Below are 21,703 nucleotides of genomic sequence, written 5' to 3'. Positions count from 1 at the left end.
TGGACTGTCATTACTGCCTACCTGGAAGGTAGTCTTACATTTAATACTTTTCTGTCTTATGGCATCCATGCTGTAGAATGAGAAACAAAAACAGAATTATCAGTTGCTGTGTGGAAGGTGATCAAGTCTTCCATTGCAAAACCGTGGAAAGTCCCTTGTTGATTCTCTGAAAAGGTGGTCAAACACAGTTGGCAGATTCAACTGGAGAAATGTGCAGGACCTGTGAAATTTGCAGATTGGCACTGTTCTGCTACTGGATACTGTACAGAAGAAGGAGGCAAACATTTGCACTGGAATGGAATGTACTAACTGAATAAAATAAAAAAGAAGCTGCAGTCGTCACAAAAAGAAACCATTCGGTCCGTCAACTGCGGCTTGCCATTGAAGAATTATATGATGCCTTCTGTTGATTTCTTGCTGTTAGTTGCATTTACATGCATACATACCACAGTTCATTTAACTATTTATTGTAATCAACTAGTCTTATTACTATATTGTACTGAGTACAATACATACACAAAGATAACTGTTTCAGTTAATACGCTTTACTTTCACATTTTTCTTTTCAGATCTACAAGCATGTAACACAGATTCTGTCAGCCCTCTATGGCAAAAACCCAAAGCCTGTTTATGCACAGTCACATTTATACCAGAATGTCTGGTATTTTTCTCAAAGTCTGATGTAAAACAGTTCTTTCTTTGTATAATAGTTTTCCTTTGTTCTTCTAATTTATGATTTGTCCTTGATTTAAGTTTGGTGGTCTAAGGAAACTCAATTATCTGAAACATGGTGTTCCAGCACTATCTGATGTTCCAACTTTATCTAGCTTGATGTTGCATCTCTTTACTTTGTTGATGTCCTTCCAGCTGCCATCTGCGCAGTTATTTTTACAGACTTTGTTTCTCAATAACATATTCCTTTACATGGATGCCAGATATTTAAGCTATGCCAGCACACTTACTACTTCTTATTTTTCTGCATTTTATACTATTTCTAAATTAATCCTTTATATTTCATATAATTTTTGCAGCTTTTATTCAAGCTAATTATCATGTTAGCAGTAGTTTGAAAAGACAGTATATACTATATAGAACAGAGTATTCTTTCAGAGATGTGAGGCTTTAACCAGATTTCTGAGAGGGTTAAGATATGAAAGGAATAGAGGTAGATCCATGAGTGCAATTCTGTTGTTTTGTTTTTGATGTTTTGGATATTTAGAGAGAATATAGTTATTGATTTAGGTGAAGGACTGTGGATTTGGGGTAGTGTCTGAGGGGGGGTGAGGTAGAAGGTGTTTGTTTGTGAGAGGTAAACGCAGGTGTTTCTGGGTTAGGGGTGGATGTCACCATCCACAAGTAGTGTATCAAAAAAGTAAACAAAAAAGGAGAGTAGGTTCAGAGTAGAGGGAGTTCTAGGTTTTATACAAGTAGAAAGAGATACATTAGGAGATATTTTGATCATAAAGAGGTTGGAGGGAGAGATTGGAAATAGGTAAGGAGAGATTAGAGGTTTATGAGGGGTGGTATGTGAGTAGTGGCTGTAAGAGAAAGTAGGTGTTGGAGCTGAGTAGTGCAGTGGTTTATGGTATGATGTAGACAGTGAAAGTAGGAGGAGGAGGGGTATAGTAAGGTAGTGAGGTGACATATTGAAGAATAATAAGTTGAATGTTAATGAGTTGCAGTGAAGGTGTTATAGTTAAATGGAGAGTATAGATGAGAAAGTAGGTGATTATCATAGAAGGGATAGAGCAGATTGGTAAACCGAGGGTACAGGAGGCAGTGTAATGTTAGAAGGGAAGGGAAGTAAAGTAGTATGGGAAAAGGTAGATAGGAGGGGAGAGGTAATTGATGGGTAAGGGGGATTGGTCATAATATGGCCAGGGGTGGAGTCTAGAGCATATATATCTGATGAAAGAGAGAGTGGGTGGGAATGGGGGGTAGGGTAGAAGAGCGGAGTGAGCCCCACAGAAGTAAGGACAAACAGTGCGGGTTGACCTGGCTGTGGGAAGCTCAGAAAGGTAAGAAAAACAATCAGAAAGGTATGTAGGTCAGCAAATAGGTCAGAGAGACCCAATTCTGGCTGAAGAGGAAAAGAACGGAGGTGAGGGCAAGAGAAAAGCAGGTTCAATGCATGGTGTTCTTGTAAAAAGAATGCTCTTTGCTCTGGTAGACACTGCCTTAATGTAGAGGGCAAGAGCAAGACATTATCAATTTGCGGTGTCCATTAAGGTTATACCTGCAAAAAAACAAAAGCAAGATTCAGTTTACTAGTACACACTCTGAGAAAATCAGCTCCTGGAGCTACAAGAGCTGGAGAACTAGGTAATCCTAGAAGATACTGCCACCTAGTGGCAGAAGGGGGACACATAGAAGAAAGAAAAGCAAAAAAAAGTGACAGGAAAAAGGAAAGAAAGATTTCTGGGGGGGGGGTGTGAGTGTGCAAGCCACTAAGTTACAAACTCTGTGAAAATATGTATTGGTAGCACAGTAGACAAATACCTATTTTATTATACAGTAAGGGTGTACATCCAGTTCCACACTTTTCAGAGTGATTCCCACAGGCCTCAGTTCAACAAAGAACAGTGTAGCAGTAATTAGGGGGAAGCAGGTAGTGTTTGAGATGTAGAGTCAGCTGAAAAGAAAAGAAACAACAAAGTTTAATAGCCGAGAAGTATTAATGGTACCAGAGGCAGAAAGGGGAGTGCAGATGTAGCGATAGAACAAAATAGGGAAACCCACCTCCAATAGCTTATGTGTAAGCAGCAGTGTTCAACGGGGCTCAGTCCTGGGTACTGTACTGCTTGGGATCCATTTAACCATGTCTCAAGTGAATACTGACTGTCTGTGGCTGACAGTGTTGGCTGATGCCTGCAAACTGTAGCAGTGCTAGACTCTGTCAGTTATGTCAATATCTTACAAGAGGGTATTGATGTACACATGTCTGTTGACATATGACTGGCTGTAAACTCCATACAAATATATATGTAGTAGCATTTCCATCAGTAACACCTATGTTCCTGGTAAGTAGCACATCAGTCGCAACATGTGATGTGCATACTCAGGGGTGATAGACCTGGGCACACAGGCTTGGCCACACAGGTGTACACCTAATGTACCTGAGATCACCATGTCTCCCCAGTGGTATGACAGGAATTATATGTCATAACTGAGGGCACAGTCACTCAAAACTGACATACTCATAACCTCCATGTACTCTTCCCTCAGCATGTCAATATTTGAGTGCAATGGCCATTTGGCACTGTACCTTTCCAAGCACTACTGGCAATTGCACACAACACAATGGTCCCTCACAAGGGAACTTTGTGTCTTCAGTATCCATTCAATGGGCTTTGCATGAAATCAATGGTCACTGTAGCCTGTGGCATATAGACTACTCAGAGGTGACCTCTGCCTTGCATATGGGGCAGTGTGTGACCCTGCTTGACTGGAAATGCTGCGTATCTGTAGGTGATATGGTACATGGATTACTAACTCTAAGGACATTAACCTGGTGGGTGACATTAGTAATACATGGTGGTGGGAGAGATCTGTCTAGCAGATTTTAACACATCTTTGAAACAGAATCTTGCCTAATGACAAACAAAGCACCTCAGTGGACCTCATCAGATGCCATCTGTATGATTGGCTGGGTGACCATCATTTCACCACAGAGCCTCTGCCTGTGTCTCTCATGGGAAGGGGCAATATGTGCTAATCGTGCACGTAAGGGTATAAAGTTGGCTAGGATTGTGAGGGCTGTAGGGCCATTATGCTACTAAATTTCAATGATCCTATGATTCCATAAGCTGATATAAAATGTTGTAACAGCCACACACACAAACCTGGCTACATTGATGGTAGCACCACTTCCACTTATTGTTTATAGGGCACAGCAAAGCATACATGCACTGCAAGTTAGCTGCATGTAGATTGGAACACTTACATGTCTAATGGTACACACTACAGATCACAGTATGTGATGCACACACAATACCTCAAGTCTACTATTGCTATCTCTTTAGGACATCTCATGCTTAATGACAGTAGGCCTCATTGTGGTCAGGTATTTGGAGGCCTACATCATCTGTCACAACCAAAATACTGCAAAACCCTACCTCTTTCTAAGTTACTGAGGTGATCATATTTATGTTGTACGGAGATGCACACACTGAGTGGCCTGGAGCAAGATTAGGCCCCTACCTGTCTAATCTTATATACTATAGATCACATAACTTATTGTATATGCCACAGCTTAAATCTGACATTGCAATGGCAGCTGGTAGTCTTAAGGTTGATGACATCTACAGGCCTTGTTGAAGAGGGCAGTTTGGAAAACAGCAGCAACTTACAGGGCCAAAAAGTGCAGAACTATTGCAGTTTCATAGACAATGAGGGATTCTCAGTTGTTTTGTGGGGGGTGGAATACATGTGCACCCACACACACACACACACCAAGTGGCCTGCAGTGAGATCAGAACTCCTACCTAACTACTCTTGCACATTATAGATCTTGCACATGCCACGGCTGATGTCTGTTTTAGATATGACTGCAGGCAAACTATTTGTGGATTACACAAACTAGGCTTATGTTGAACAGCATCTGTGGCATGCAGCATGAAATTGCTACATATTGTCATCTGCATCTAGTAGCCTAGCCTTCAGATAACTGTTATTTATCCTAGCCATGTGGCTACAGTTACCAGTTTGGCCATGTGTGGCTGTTTGCATTTGGATGGGCAAGCCTTTGGGCAAGAACAATGTGCTCTGTCCATGCATGTGAACACAACATTATACATTACACCACCTGCTCACCTGTTGCTGTATGTATGATGACATCCAGCATGCACAGGGGTCTGTAGGTAAGTGCATTATATACTGTTGAGCCCTTACTTTGGATCCTTTGAGCAACATTACAGATGTGTGATAGTGAAGCTTTACTCACCATTATCAGGGTATATAGGACAATACAGACATCCACACATATATTTATGTATATTACAGGGATGTATATAGAATTGTGGCTGTGTGTGTGTACTATATATGTGTGTACACACACACACACACACACACACACACACATATATATATATATATATATATATATATATATATATATGTTTATGTAGATATATATATATATATATATATATATATATATATATATATATATATATATATATATATATATATATATATATATTTATGTAGATATATGGGGTGAGACCTGAGATGTATGTTTTTATATATAGCTATATAGAGGTATATATAGGAATAGCTCTATTTGTATATACATAGAGATATATATATACTATCTATGGGAGAGAAAGATAGTGACAGACAGATATGTATACATATATGTATGTATGTATACACATAACTATACATAACAGGTCATTTTGGGCAAGGCGCAACAGAATTGTGCGCTATGTAAATAAGTGTATGAGCATGCCCAGTAGAATTGTCAATACTGATAAACTGACCCCAGGCCACACCTACCTGTACTCCAGTCCTGGATTTTGTGTGTTACAGACAATGACATCTGCCCCTGTGTCTGCAGTACTGCACTTATTCAAATTGTCCATGGCATTCTTCAGCTGTCTGATGTAATTAATATGTGACATGTGACAGAGGTTATTAATGTTACACCACACACAGACTGACAGCCTGTTAAAAAACAACGTAATACTACTTCACATCCAAAATATGTAAATTATTCTAGATTAGAACCATCAACGACATCACCCATGCTAACTTCATTAGTGCACTGAGCCACACAAGCTGCCAGAGAGTAGTCATTCATTACACAATCAACAGCATCAATATGTACGTTGTTATTCATGTGTTAAGTGAGACATACATTGTATGATCAATTTCTATGTTAATGTCCTGAGATTGCCTGGACTGCTGATATACCATTGTTAGTTACGGTTACATTAGTTATATGCTATACCTGTCAACTGTACAGAGTTTTGCAGAATGTCCAGATTTTTGCTTCATATTTTTGGTTCGTTTTTCATAAAATTGTGTTAAAAATTGACATTAAAATAATGACAGACATTTGAGTTTCAGACTTTATACCATTCAGAAAATTCATGCTAATGTAAAATCTATTATTCTATCAACTTTGTAAGTTTGTAACAGCAATATTTAAAAATTGTCCCTATTTGTGGGACTTTATCCCACTTTTATTCATGGCTTTGTCCAGATTTCTTGCTCTAAAAAGTTGAGAAGTATGATGAGAACACTGCTGTTTTGGGGGGTGGAGAAACAACACCACCTGTTCTGCTGGGATACACAGTAGTCCAAATATCATGTAAACCTTCTGTTTAACATCTCCCTTGACTGAAGTGGTGAATATTCCTTGCATGAAGCCTAGTGACTATTAAATGACACATGATAGTGGACTGAGTATCTGTAGTCCCATGTGGATGTTACTTCTGTCCAAATAGCCCACTACATTTACTTGCATAAATGTATCAGATCGATACATACCATACATATCATACTAATCCTTACAAGTAATGTGTAGGTTAGAGACTTACCTTATAAATGCATCAGTTGACAGAACTGTAGTTAAGGCAGACTCTTTCTGATGCAAGCAGTACACAGCCAGTACATGGTAGGTACAGGTTGTGTGGATTGCCTGGCATCAAGTTTAATATATGTATGTGAGTAGGAGTAAGGTGTCAGTCCCTAGGGCCCTAGGTTGTAAGTGAATGTGCTATGCATTGTCTCCTTGCCAAAGCCACGGCATACTATGCACGCCTACATGTGCCTACATGGACATCAGCAGGGAGATCCTCCTCTGATTCCTCCTATTACTGTGGCTGTGGTTACCTAAGCACTGGTGGGGAGCTGTGTATCCCTTCCCTTTGCTGATCCTGTAGCAGCTGTTTCCACAAGATCAGATTGTGTAGCACAGCACATACTGTGAACATATGTGCATATGTGGCTGGAGAGTATTGCAGGGCTTCACTAGATATATCGAGTTACCGGAACAGTGACTTCAGAAGGCCAAACACATGCTTTATGATGTTTCTAGTTTGTGCATGTGCTTCATTATGGCATTCTTCCATGGGTGTGTGTGTGTGCATTTTTGATGGGTGTCATCAGCCATGGTTTCAGGGCATAGCCATCATCCTCCAGTAAACAGCTGTGTGGGATGGGGATGTCCCCATAGCAAACCTCTGCTACTGCTATGATGCGTGCCAGATATGGAAGTCGTGATAACTGCCAGGGCTGCCAGCACACACATTCAGGATAATCCTTTGGACATTGCACATGACCTGGCAATTGTTGGAGTGGTACCCCTTGCGGTTGACATAGATTCTACACTCCTCACTGGCTGGTGCCTTGATGTGTACATGAGTGTAATCTATGGCACCCAGTACTTCAGGGTAATGTGCTACATGGTAGAAGTGTTGCATATTGCTGGCTTTTGCCTCAGCGATGAGGGGAAAAGATATGCGCTCACTGGCATGTGGTAGTATAGCATCCAGGAACTAGTGGAGTATCCTGGATGTAGATGTCTGTAAGACCTCCATCATGTCCCCATTTGTTCTTTGTAAAGTACCTGTAGCTAGTATCCTAAGGGCTACACATACCTTTGTTTCCACTGAGATAGGTTCCCCTCTGTTGGCTCTGGGTCTGAGTTGAGGGTGGTAGGGATCAGTGTGTTCTTGTCATATATCCCTGTCCACCCTGTAGCACTCTACAATCTTCAGCTCATGTAGCTCCTGGAAGGTTACCCTGGGCCTAAACACTCTTCTCCTTTTCTGCATAGGCCTATTGTCAGCAGTACCAGCAGCATTGGCTTTAGCCTCTAGGACATACAGATGTGAAAGACCTGCAGCAGCCCCTAGCATTATCTCAGTAAAAATTCCCAAGTCTGTACTCCAATGGTCCAGTGTATTGGGGGAAAAATCAGAATGTAGGGTGTATGCATACTTTATACAGCCTGCTGTAGGTGCAGAATGTGTGATTGGCTAACTATGATGCATTCTGCCTGCTTACAATGTAATTAACATCATCTAATGGGACTATTTCAGTGTGTAATGCTTTGCAGAGTGCTGTGCCACACAGCATAGCTTATAGAAAGGTCATAATGTCTAATTGAATACATCCAGTTTTCAAAACATGCTCAGGCACGTGGCACACCATGCAAACATGTTCACCTATACCTAAAATAGTTTAAAAGTGAGAGGACACCCCCCCCGATGTCAGCCACATCTTGTCTAAACAACAACATGGTATAAGACCCTACATTAAGGGGATATGCAGACATGATTACTCCTTTCTGCCATTCAATAACCAGCCCTCATTTGCATACTAATCAGTGCTGACAGCCTAGAAACTACACGCTTCATAGCCCTATCACCTTAGCAACAGCAGCAATGCACCATTGTAGGGACCCCACGCAAGCTCCTATCATACATTTCAGTAACATAGTATACAACTGTAGTGATTTTAGATTACTTCAAGGTTGTGTTTTAGAACATATTATTGTGGGTGTGGGGGAATTGACTACTTTAAAGGACAAGTTATCATATTACAGCCGATAGAAAGCCAAGTGACTTCCTTCTACTAAGCCTAAGTATTAGAAATATATCCAACAAAGTCCATGAACTCCATCATCATAGACTTGTACTCCCCAGATATAGTCATCCTGACAGAAACCTGGCTAAAACCTCACATTACCAGTGAGCAAATACTCCCTACAGGTTATGGCATACTAAGAGTAGACCGGCTAAACAAGAAAGAAGGCGGTGTAGCTATAATATTTAAACAGCATCTAAACATCCAGATCTTAAAATCATCAACTCCACAAATAGGCAATGAAGAAATAATATATACCAACCTCAAAATAAACCAAAACAAAACCATCAACATAATTGGATGCTACTTCCCACCTGGCCAAAACATCCCTCCACTAGAAAACCTCCTCAGCTGGTCTACCCACAATCTCCCCCAAGAAACTATCATTTTAGGTGATTTCAATATTGACTGGCAATCCTGTTCTGGCAACCATCCAACCCATCATGTAAACCTTCATGGCTTCACCCAACTAGTCTAGTCGCCAACCAGGATAAATAAAAACTCCAGCAAGCACACTACCCTGGATTGGATACTAGTCAGTAAGAGCCCCCAGTCATATATAACAGGCTGCTTATCAGATAGCCTCAGTGATCACTCCCCAACATTCCTACTCAAAAAATACCTATACCAAGCTAAACCTGTCATCTACCATCAAATACGTAAAAAACAAAACTTTAACCCATTCACATTCATCTCATCCCTCAAAGAATGTAACTGGCATCTTCTAAAGTACCTCATCCTTGATGACGCAGTTGAATTTTTTAATACTACCTTCCTGAGCATCCTTAATTACCATGTGCCTATAAGACTTTCCAGAACCAAAGCACAACACTCCCCATGGCTACAGAAAACCACTAATTCAGAAATTAAAAACAGGGATAAAGCCAGGGAGCACTGGCGCAAAACCAAAACCCCCTCAACTAGACAGAAATTCCTCGAACTACGCAATAGAGTCAAAAAGCTAATAAAACAGGACAAATTCCAGTCTGCCCTAGACTCCTCACAACATAGCCCCAAACAATTCTGGTTCTCCATAAACTCCATCCTCCACCCAGGTACCCCTCCTCCTAACATCCCTCACTCCTCAGAAAATATTGCTACCTCATTCAACACACACTTCACACAAACCATACTATCACTAGCTAAACAACACAACCCCCCCCCTCCAACTAGTAATCTCCCCACTGCCTTCTCTTTTTCTCCTGTACCTACCTCCAACATAACAAAACTCTTAACTAAACTTAAGCCCACCAAATTAGCTGCAGACAACCTCCCAAGTGAATACCTACAAATCGCAGCTCATGCTCAGCCTACCCAGTATGCATCTTGATTAACCGATCTCTGTCAGAAAGTTACATTACCACACTGTGGAAAGTATCCCATATAATTCCCCTCCACAAAGGTGAACCCTCCACAGAACTAACTAATCACCACCCCATAGCTATTTTCTCTCCACTCTCCAAAATATTAGAGAGATGCATACACTCGCAGGTCTCAGACTACCTCCTTACTAACAACCTCCTTTCCAATACTCAGCATGGTTTCCGACCAAACCATAGCACCACCACTGCCTTACTCTCCTTTACTAACACTACCCTTCAGCATAAAAACAATGGTTATCTCTCTTCTGCTACTTTTCTAGACCTATCTAAAGCATTTGACATGGTCCCACACAAACAACTTATCTCTGTCCTCAATAACCTATCCTTCTCTCAATCAGTCACCAACTGCTTTCAGAGTTACCTGTCTGACCGCCAATAATCCATTGTATGGCAGAATGACATATCTTCCCAACTTCCTGTCACCATAGGGGTTCCCCAAGGATCCATCCTTGGACCCCTACTCTTCTCTGTTTTCACCAATAATCTAGCCTCTGCCACCAAACATGGCACACTCATACAATACGCAGATGACTCAACCATCATCTGCTCAGCCCAGTCCCTACCCAAACTGCAAAAAGTCACACAGGAAGCCTTTTCCTCTGCTGAAGCTTGGTTATCTGATGCCCGATTAAAAATCAACCCAAACAAAGCTAAACTACTCATCTTCCAACCCACCAAACATGCTCAAAACAACTCTCACTTTAACATCACAGCAAAAGACAACACCACTATATACCCAACTGAACACACTAAATTGCTAGGAGTAGAAATAGACAATAAACTAAAATTTGGCATTCACATATCCATGACCATAAAAAAGTCCACAAAAAAATAGGAGCATTATACAGAAATAAGCAACTTCTCACCAAAGCAGCAAATATTTCAATAGCAAATTCCCACCTTATCTCCACCTTACTTTATGCCTCTCCAATATATACCAACCTAAGACAATGCGATCTAAACAAGCTAGAGACCTGCTACAACAAAAATTGCCAAATTCGCCACAGGGGCATCCTACTGTAGTCATCAATGTCTCTCACTTGCTAAAATGGGCTGGCTTGAACTCCTTCACCTCCTTCAATGATATTAACTCTCACTCGCCCACAAACTAGTAAACCATCCACTAAATGTCCCATCCCTCCTGAATCTACTCCAACCCTATCGCACCACCAGACCACTAAGATCCACCAACAAAAATCACTTGCAGATCACTAAAGCCAATAACTCTGCTGGTGAAGCACTATTCTCTTGCACCATAGCCAAATTATGGAACTCCCTTCCACCCACAATTACCTCCATACCATCATGCACCCACTTCAAAACTTTATTAAAAGCACACCTAAAAACATGCTGGCTATGCCCTTGCAACTCCCACTCTTAATATCACTCATCCCATCCAACCACTACCTTTCTTTCCACTCCACCAACTACCTTCATTATAGCAAGCTCATATGCTCATAAGCCTAGTACTTATTATACAGCAGGAACTTCTTATTGTAACATTTGTTAATGTCTGTTATGTACTTCACAGATAAAGATTCTAGTTGTCTTCTGATGTACTATGTTCTTCATCTGTAAATATGTTGTAAGTAATTGCTATGTTAAATTGTTAATCACTATGTAATCCAATGTAACTACTGTCTGTTTATTTTAACTGTGGAGCTTTTCTCCCCGGGCCTCCGCTGAAAATGGACCTACATCCAATCGGACACTCCCAGTCAACAAATGTAAATAAATAAATAAATAATAAATAAAGAAGCAGTGTTTATGTTAAAATATGATACACTGGCCCCTAAGGGGTTAAATACAGACTTTAATTGGAAATATTTGATTAACTGATTTTATTTTATTGTGTTATTTGTTTTATTGTCAGGTATAGTTAATGGGTGTTCTAAATCTTGTATGTACTCCTGGAAGGCATTTGCCGAGGTGCTAGAGACAAATAAACTTTTTTGCTTCTGTAGCTGTTTTCCTGGTTTTTGCTTCATTCTTGCATATTCCCCTGATACATTAATTACTACTGAAACACAGTTAAAGAAAGATATATTTGATAATGAAGTCAACCCCCTGGATTTAATATACTTAGGTTGATGGGGAAACAAATGTGTTAGAGGTGTTGCCATTAGCTACAAAAACTGATTAGAAATAACCCCACTCCACTTAAAGATTCCAATTTGGCTTTATTGGCCTGAAATTGTCCATTAAAATGACAAAACAAGTCATGGGCATTCAGAACTGTCATTGAGCTGAAACACCTGATGTTCATAAGGTTCATTTGCATATATCCCATGTGCCTCTGATACAAGAGGTTTGGGAGGTCATTTAGTGGAAGTTCTAGCTTTGCTGGAGTTTTCATTTTTGTTTTAACATTTTACAATGCAGAATTTCTTACATCACTCCTCAAAATCAACAACAAAAAGTTTTCATGTATTTCAGCTGCTTATATTCCACCTGGTAACAACATTTCAACAGCAGGTGTCCTCCACTGGATGTCTTATCATATTCAACAAGAAACTTATTATAGTAGGTAACCTCAACATGGCAGTTGATCAACAATAACAGTCCCTCAGAATCATTTAGGTGACCACCTTCTCATCTATGTAGTCAGAAACTACTGTACCCGATCCAGAAACATAATTTATAACCAAATACATAATAAAACCAAATTTAACAAATAAAACTTTATCAATACTCTTTCCCATAATACCTGGAGCATATCCATGCCATTTTATACTGCTAGCTCATACTTTAGTATTCTAGCCCCTGTTTGAATGAAAAGAGTCAAATTATTCCCTGCACCATGATAATTAAATAAACAAAATTTCAAATAAATAAAGCCTGGAAAGACTGACATAAAAGCAAAACACAAAATATAAACATTTACGCATCTCAGAAATCTTGCTAAGGGCTGCATTAAAATGAACAAACAAACCTATTATATTAACCTTCTGTATAGACACCAGAAAGATCCAAGATATTTTTGGTCATCACAAAACAACGTAATGCATGCTGGCCAAACCCCCAGACCCTCTGCTTCTACTTCTGACACTTCTGATTCAGCACAATCTTGATTCAAATCCTATTTTATACAAACAGTACTGTCTCTTATTACTAATAATATCCATTCACCTCCACCACATCCGCTACTTATAAGTTAACAGTCACTCTACTTCCTCCTGGTCTTCACCTCTGCTGTAATCAAACCTCTGTTTAAAACCAGCCTCTTTAGCTGCTGACCAACTTCCATCAGCTTTCCTAAAACTAGCAGCTGACTCCAGGGCTTTTCCTGTACCCTTACTGATAAACTGATCCATATCTACGAGATATATCCTATCCATCTGGAAAAAATAACACCAAACCACAAAGGTGTTATATCAACATACTTCTCCAGCAATATAACTATTACCATCCTGCCACCTCTGTCTAAAATGCATCCACTTGCAATTTTACATTACATTAACTCTAGCAACTTTCTCTCTAAAACTAAGCATGCCATAGAACTACCGCCGGTATCCTCAACTTCACAAAAATCATAAACTGACACAGGAACTACAGCAACCTGTTATCTTTATTATTCTTAGCTTTAACTACAGCATTTGACACAGTATCCTATCAACATCTTCTCAATTAACTTTCTTACCCTGGCCTCACCCAGTCCTCTTTCTCTTTGTTCCATAGTTATCTGACTGACAGGCAGCAAGCAGTCAAATGGAAACAAAAATCTCTCCTCCTTCATACCAGTCACTGTCAGCATCCCACAAGTATCAATATTAGGTTATCTCTTGTACAATATTTTTATAAACAAACTACATACGGCTACCTACCTCTTTAGCATAGTTCAACATGCTGATGAGTCAACCATTATATATGCAGCCACATCTCTACCAGCATTTCAGAACATCAACCAAAATTATTTCACTGCTAATGATACTAGGCTAAAAGATGTAAATCTTGTAAATCCTAAAAAACAAACAAACAAAAAAGAAAGAAAAACAAAACAAAATAAACTGTATGCTCTTCACTCCTGTACAATACCAAAATGAAAGACAATATTTCATAATAACCTCATCCAACAACACAAAAATCAATACAGTAACCCAAACAAAACTTCTGGGTCACCTAATTGACAACAAGCTTAACTTAGACCAACACATACTGAAAGCCATTAAAAAGCACACCAGAAACTTGCCGTCCTCTGAAGAACACTACCTGACAGATGAGGCAACAGAATCACTAGCATCTACTTACCTTCTTTTATCGCTGTTATGTGCCTCCCCTATTTTTACTAAACTAAATACTATACTTGCAGCTAAACTCTTCACCTGTTACAATAAAATTGTCAAATTTGCTGCCAAATTACATATAGGACTCATTATTGCACTAAACTGGCTTGAGCTACCCACCTATTTAATATACATGCAACTTACTACTGCACACAATCTTATGTGTATACCAGAAAATGGTCATCACTAAAAGGTACCCCTCAGAACTAATCTTCAGGTAGAGACCTTTGCTCAACCCATATGTTCTTGGTAATCGCAACAAAGTCTAACAACCAAGCAGCTGACTCACGGTACTCCCATTGCATATCTGAACTGTGTAACCTATTGGTTAGTGCAGTGAGCAAGTGTAGGGTTTTCTTGTACCAGAGGTGCATGGTTCAAATCCATTTGCCCATTCTGTATATGTTGGGGTTGGGAGGTAACCTTTTTTGTGCATGGCTGAAATCCATTTGCCCCTTCTGTCTATTCTGGGGTTGGGAGGTAACTTTTTTTTTTTTGGTGTAACGGCTATGGTGTTTTCTTCACAAACACAAAATACAAGGTTTGATTTTCATGAAAGGGAAATTGCCTAGGCTTAAAATAGCTCACAAGAGCAGCTAATCTAGAATTTGCTTATGAACTAATGAACACCATCCCAACATACCTAACACCTGACCATGAAACTCTCCTCTTTTAAGCCATTACTAAAATAACACATACACCACTTGTGGTTATACACATTATAATTGCCTGGGAAACTGCATTTTCTTTTGTCAGTGCATACTCTTTATCTCTTTAGAACATCTATCTCCTTCTATGCAACAAACCTTTCTACCACCTCGCCTCAATTTCCTTCCTACCTTAGTCCAAACTTTATATTTCAGATTTTTTCTTACCTTCCCACTTTATCAATCTCCTTCAAATGCTCTCCCCTGTTCTCTTATAACTAGGATCTGTCAGTAAGTGATGTAGTATTCTCAGCCCCAAAATCCTTGACTCATCAGCTATAAAATAACTCTGCTCCTCTCATACCTCTCAACCTCTTAGAGCAAGAAATCTGGACAAAGCCATAAATAATGGGGAGACAAAGGCCTAGAAATGGGGACAATTTTTAAATATTGATCTTGCATACTTAGAAAGTTGATAGAATAACAGGTGTTGCATTAGCATGAGTTTTCTGAAGGTATGAAGTAGGAAACTCAAATGCCTGCCATCTCTGACATCAGTCTTTTTGATTTGCCAGAAAACCACAATTGTATGAAAAACGATCTAAAAATATTAGGCTAAAATCTGGACATTCTGCAAAAATCTGCACAGCTGAGAGGTACTCCCTCTTCTACCTTCAACTATTATCTAACTACCAGCTAATGTCGCACACTCCACACCACAATTTTATTTATTCCTAATATATATATATATATATATATATATATATATATATATATATATATACATACTGTAACCCGCTTTGCACATCTTATATAAGTCATATCTGACGTCTGCTTCTCACATGGATTGCACATGAACTGCTCGCATGCAAAACATTTTTATACTTGGAATTTAATATTATGCACAACATCATCACAGAAAACAAATCTGTTTTATCCTTGTACTGTGTCACTACAATTACCTGTTCATATCTGGATGTCTCAAAAACTATCTATATAATGCATCTTTGTAAAAATTTGTTTTGTCATGAGTAGCTTAAATCCATCTGGTATAGCTTTTCTCCTTGGGCTTCCACTGAAAATGGACTTTGGCCAGTCAGGCTTTCCCAGTAAATAAAGACAAATAAATAAATTGACTAATCCTGTAGATTTAAACCAAGCTTAAACTTAAATATGATCCACTCCACAAAATGAGGCAGATGAGTCATTGAAACAACCATGACCATGTACATATAACACTAAAAAAATGATTAAAATGTGTAAAACAGTAATAAATATATTAGGGGGACAGCGTTGTGTCACTACTAGTCACAGCTAGACAGATTCTAGATTTATTTCTTTACATTTTTTTTTTACCATTTCATGGGGCCACATCACACACATCACTATGGCTAGGCTTACAAATGCCCCGGGGCAGACAGCCTAGTATTATACTATGAAACTATGAAACTATGAAAATAAGAAATGGAGAGTCTAGCAGTCTGAACACTACTTGTATCATTACTCTTGACTTCATTTCAGTGCACCTCCACTCAGTATATTTATGTAATCAAACTGGAGCTCAGACACCAAATAATAAGTCACAATTACAGTAACTTGTGTAACTAACAGCAGTTCAGAATTATAAAGAAACATAATATACAGCAGAAGTATAAGATTGCACACTGAAGGAATATTAGACAATTACTGCCCCAGAAGTGCACATGCATCCACCATGCCAAAGTGGATTGAACTAAAGTCACACATGAAGTACAGCATCTGGTTTATTGGTTTGAAACTAACTGCCTGTATACTTGAGGAAGCAGAGTCAGTCAGATGTTTGTACAAAAGAATAGCCTGAGTAGAGCAACAGATAATAAACTGAGTATAGGGCATTTTTCTTTCTCATTAATGGAGTGCTATTTAGTTACTGTGAGGAATTTAACTATGGAGATCTTCATTAAAGATCAGCATGTTCCAGATAGTTGATTATTCAGGTCTAGCAGACTTATGTGTTTGCCTAACGTAATAATCATATGACAGGGATGGGGTAGAAACAAAGAATGAAAAAGCTATAGGGCACATAGGTAAAACAATGTTCTTAGAAAGCTGAAGGTTATTCTGTGTAGAAACCCTGACTCTGAGGTACTACATTCCTGAATATAGAGATGCTCAAAACAGTTCAATGGGGATAAATGTGGCCGCAGAATTGTCATCAAAGTTTGGCATTCTCTAGATACTTGTGTCCCTTGTAGTATACAATAAAATGCCTAACAACATATCTACTCAGACATCAACGCATTCACACTAGGAGAAATAAACAAAATATGTTATTTCTTTTAATGCTTTGATTCCATACCCATGGACTATGCTGATAGAACAAGCCTTTATTCCAAGAAAAAACCCAGAGAGAAAGAGAGAGAGAGAGAGAGAGAGAGAGAGAGAGAGAATGTGCACACATGTGACTAAAGGATTAACTGTTTATGCTCTAGTACGTATCCGGTATCAGTGTAAGGGTGCATCATCTTTATAGAATCCACTCTTACATTATAAGATAAAAGTTGCTGAATTAATCCATGAAGCCATTAATGCAGCTGACACATCAGGTTGTCTCAAACGTCATTGTGGCCTCATTTGTCACTTCTTAAGAGATGCTCATCTATACCATCAGGTCTTCATTGTAAACCTCATCCTTGAATATTACCGGAATTCGAACAGAAATGTCTTTGCTACAAAAGATTTGTCAATTTGTTTTTCTGGAAATTACTGGCATTTTATACTCAGTGCAGGCAGCAACTTACATTGATTGCTGTATTGATTGTTTTTCTGGATATTGTAGGAATGGGATTACTCTTTATCTTATTGGCTACCATGAATAGAAGGCTTTAGTTACTTGGATTAGTGCACCCTTTCTGTAATGGTACAGCAACAGGCACTTCATTATTTCTGGTAGGCATTTCTTCCAAAATTTTGTCAGATTCAATCCATATTTATTTTCATGGCACCTGTAGCTGCTAAAACTAACACTACAGCCTCAGTTAACTTGATCATTAATTTCTGCAGCTGTTTCAGCATTGTATCATATCTCAAACTTTATTCGGGTTTCTACCTTCATGAGGCAATCCCCAGTGACTACTATTTCTAATGATACTATCATGCAGGTGGCTTCCTGCATTATGAATTTAAGTTCACAGTGCTGAAATTCTTTGATCAGATGTAGCATGGTAATTATCTTTAAATATTCTACAGTTTCTACAAGTTAATAGACATTCAGTAACCTTTAGAATATTTATACACCTTATTGTCACTACCTCTGACAGTGCTCAGAAAGGGTACAGCCCACAGATGCCATGCCATTGCTTGGTGTTTATGATGTAGACTACAAGAAAGTATGTATACCCTTACTTTCAGCTAGAATTTGTCATGAGTTCAGTAAATTAATAAGAATCCCAGTGGCTTATTTAACAAGCAGATATTAATTTTAGCAAAGACAATATTGTATTCCAGTTATCAGCATCATTCAAAAGTGTATATCCCTGACAGTTGATGGCAAACTTCTTTGCTTCATTATCTGCCTTTCATATAACCCTTTTATCAAAGACATTTGACTGACAGAGGTAGAACTCTCCAGTTCCCCTGCAGTTTATCAGTAGTCTGCTGATAATGGTTGCAATTTGATGAACATTGTTTTGCATTCCAGATACTATGTTTTTACTGTTCATTCAAACCCCAAAATGTAGCAGTTGATTTTTTGAAAATTCTGTGTGTTATTGTCTACAACACTACCTCAGCTGTTTGTAATTAGCTAATAAATTCCCATATGCAATACTACTATGCTCATAAAAAAATGATAAATAAAACGTAATACTCTTAAATAAGGGTTAAAGATGAAATAGGGCCCACTGTAGATAAGTTCCTTTATATCAATTAGGAACTCAAAATAATTAAAATAAACTAGTTTATTTATTTCCTTTTTGTTAGTTGTTTAGTCCATGAGGAACAAAATGTCTCTTTTTTTGAAAAAATCCAGGAACTGCTTAAGTCATCTGCTTCGAGTTACATAGTTGGCAAATGGAGACTGGGGGAATCAAAACCGAGTGACAAAAAGATGAAGGGTAGGGGGTATAAACCTCAACATAACTGGCGGAGGAGATATATCTCACAAAAATAATAAAGTTTTTTTTGAGATTTCAGCACATTTTAACAAAAGTAAAAAAAACACTGCTGTTAGAGAACTAATATGGATTGGACCAGTGCTCATAGAATTAGGTTTTAATCAAGACTGTATACATCTTTTTAAAATCATAGCTCACACAATCACTGACTCTTTTACCCCCTTGATCCCTTTCCTCTGCTGGACTTGCTTGACAGTTCTTTTGCCTGCAGCCATTCGACCCATTCATTTTGTTAGGGGAGAGGGCCAGGAAACACCAGGCTATGCAAGAGTACTACATCCCATTCAATCGTATTGAAGGAGGACAATCAGCACATCCATTTCCTCTCTGGCAAGACTCAGTCGAAGGGAGTAGAAAAGCTTCAGGTGCAGCACAGCAGTCTACTCTATCTTCCCATTAATGGTTATCTCCTGTAGCACCATATTTTAAACTCCTCTGTTCTTTGGAGTCATTAAATAACAAAAAAAGTGTTTAATATAAATAATTGTGCAAATTTGTTGACAATTTATCTTTCTAAACTAGTTTGCAAACATAAAAATCCCATCTTGGAAGCAGAACCTATACATATGTCTTGCAGAGTATTGCTGTATGGCTGGAGTTCTTCTATTATTGTTTTGTAGCAGCAGCTACCTTATTAAATAATAAATTATTTATCCAACATTAAACTTTTACTGTTGGCTATTTTATGTAGTAACTACAAAAGGCTAAACTTTGCTGAAGTATACGCTTGACATGTTTCATTACTGAGTATCTAGTAAAAGTAGGATGCAGTAAACAAATGTCTATTTAATAACTTCTTGACGATACATAAAATACATCTAAAACTGTATGTTTTGCTAAGAAGGAGTGTCGTGTCATCAACCTGATTATGAAGCAGAGCATATTGGCTAAAATAGTAGAAACATTAAAATACTGTAAACAAAATCTAAAACTATGTCAATGTTTCTCCCATGAAACATTTTTTTCAAAGAACTTTTCTTTTTTATATATGATATATCCTCTTTGCCAAAGGTGCCTTTGGGATCAGCATGAGCAGCTGCTGTTCTGGGGTGCCCTTTGATCCTCTCGCTAAGAAGAATGCATTCTCTTGCAGAAGTACAGTCTATTGCATTCCTGACAGTTCTATGCAGTGACAGATGTGAGAATTCACAGGAATGTTTGCAGCACTATAGAAATACATGATCTTCTGGTTCCTTTCTTGTGTGGTGGAAAAGGCACAGACACACAGGGTAAATAGGCCATTTGTCAGTTAATGTGCAAACTTCTTGACAGCCTTGATGTCAAGGTGAAACACCCTCTGCTAAGAATAGAAAAGTTTTCATTAAATTAGTATTTTCCTCTGTTTTCTGCTCTGTCTTTGAAAATATTGACATGACAGGAGCTCTGGAATACATTGTAGGTTCATTGCTAACTTCGGCTTTATTTTTTGTCTCTCTTAGTTTGAGCAAACAGCATACAAAACCTGGTTTAAAAAGTATTGCAACAAGATATTGAAATCCATACACAAATATTACTAGTGACATTAATCTAAAGAGTGCTAAAGACTGAACTGGATGTTTTGAATTCAAAGAAGTCTCTCACTTCAAATTAGCTTGTGTTCTAATGGTATTCGAAATTAGATAAAATAAATGCATTAAAAAGTTGAACAAATGAATTAATAGAACATATGATCAGTGAAATGTTGAGAGATTTTTTTAGTTTACTAACATTTTCTGCCCTAAATATTGGAAGATGAAAAGCTGGTCCCAAGCTCTGACATATCCGTTTGTAATATTATTATTCCTTTGTAGCCTGGTAAGATGTTCCATTTTCCCAATGTTGTTGTTCTCCTTTAAAAAGATTTTAAAAGGTCTTTGTATCTCATAGTTTTCCTGCATGTAGGTGTCTGCATGTATGAGTGTGTGTGTGTGTGTGTGTGTGTGTGTGTGTGTGTGTGTGTGTGTGTGTGTGTGTGTGTGTGAATGTAAAACATTTTTTCTTTTGCTGTCATTTAAGAATACCAATCTTGTTTTACTGTAACAGCTCTCATTCATATCACTGGTATACTAAATGCATATGCAAATCTGTAAGAAGAGGTCAATAAGTAAAGTATTAAAGGACATTTCATGCTTAAGGTTTGGCTGGAGTTCAGTCTGTTCATGATGTAAAATTAATCAATGAAAAAAGAAGTAGAAGCACAAACTGGCCAAGGCAAGCAGAAGTCTTACTTCCATCTGCATATGCAGGTGGCAGAGATAAAACAACCAAGCTGGGTGATGGAAGGCCAGCTATGAGGACATGCTCAAGTACCCACAGACCAGTCTGCCTGTCTGCTGAGGACAGATGGAGACCAATAGACTGGATCATCTTCTGATGGAAATACAGAGAATGCAAGCAGGGCTACAGAACATTATAAGGCTACAGGTAAGCAGTTTGCTCCACACACATGGTAGTGTGATGCATGTGTGGTGATATCAATAGATGCCTGTGTTCCCTGCGGTTCCTAGGGACAGCATTATGTTAACACATACAAAAATGTCCAGCACCCTGGTGATACGAATAACAAGTTTGCCTCAAAGTGAGGAAAGTGGTGTACAGTACATTGCAGGAGTTCCTGGATTTAAATAATTAACTTAAAAAAATGGCAATATCAAAAATGCTTT

This window comes from Protopterus annectens, chromosome 6.part0, assembly GCF_019279795.1.
Source record: "Protopterus annectens isolate FY-2018-M chromosome 6.part0, PAN1.0, whole genome shotgun sequence".
Lineage (NCBI taxonomy): Eukaryota > Metazoa > Chordata > Ceratodontiformes > Protopteridae > Protopterus > Protopterus annectens.
The sequence above is the reverse complement of the archived record's forward strand: the minus strand, read 5'-3'. Positions refer to the sequence as shown.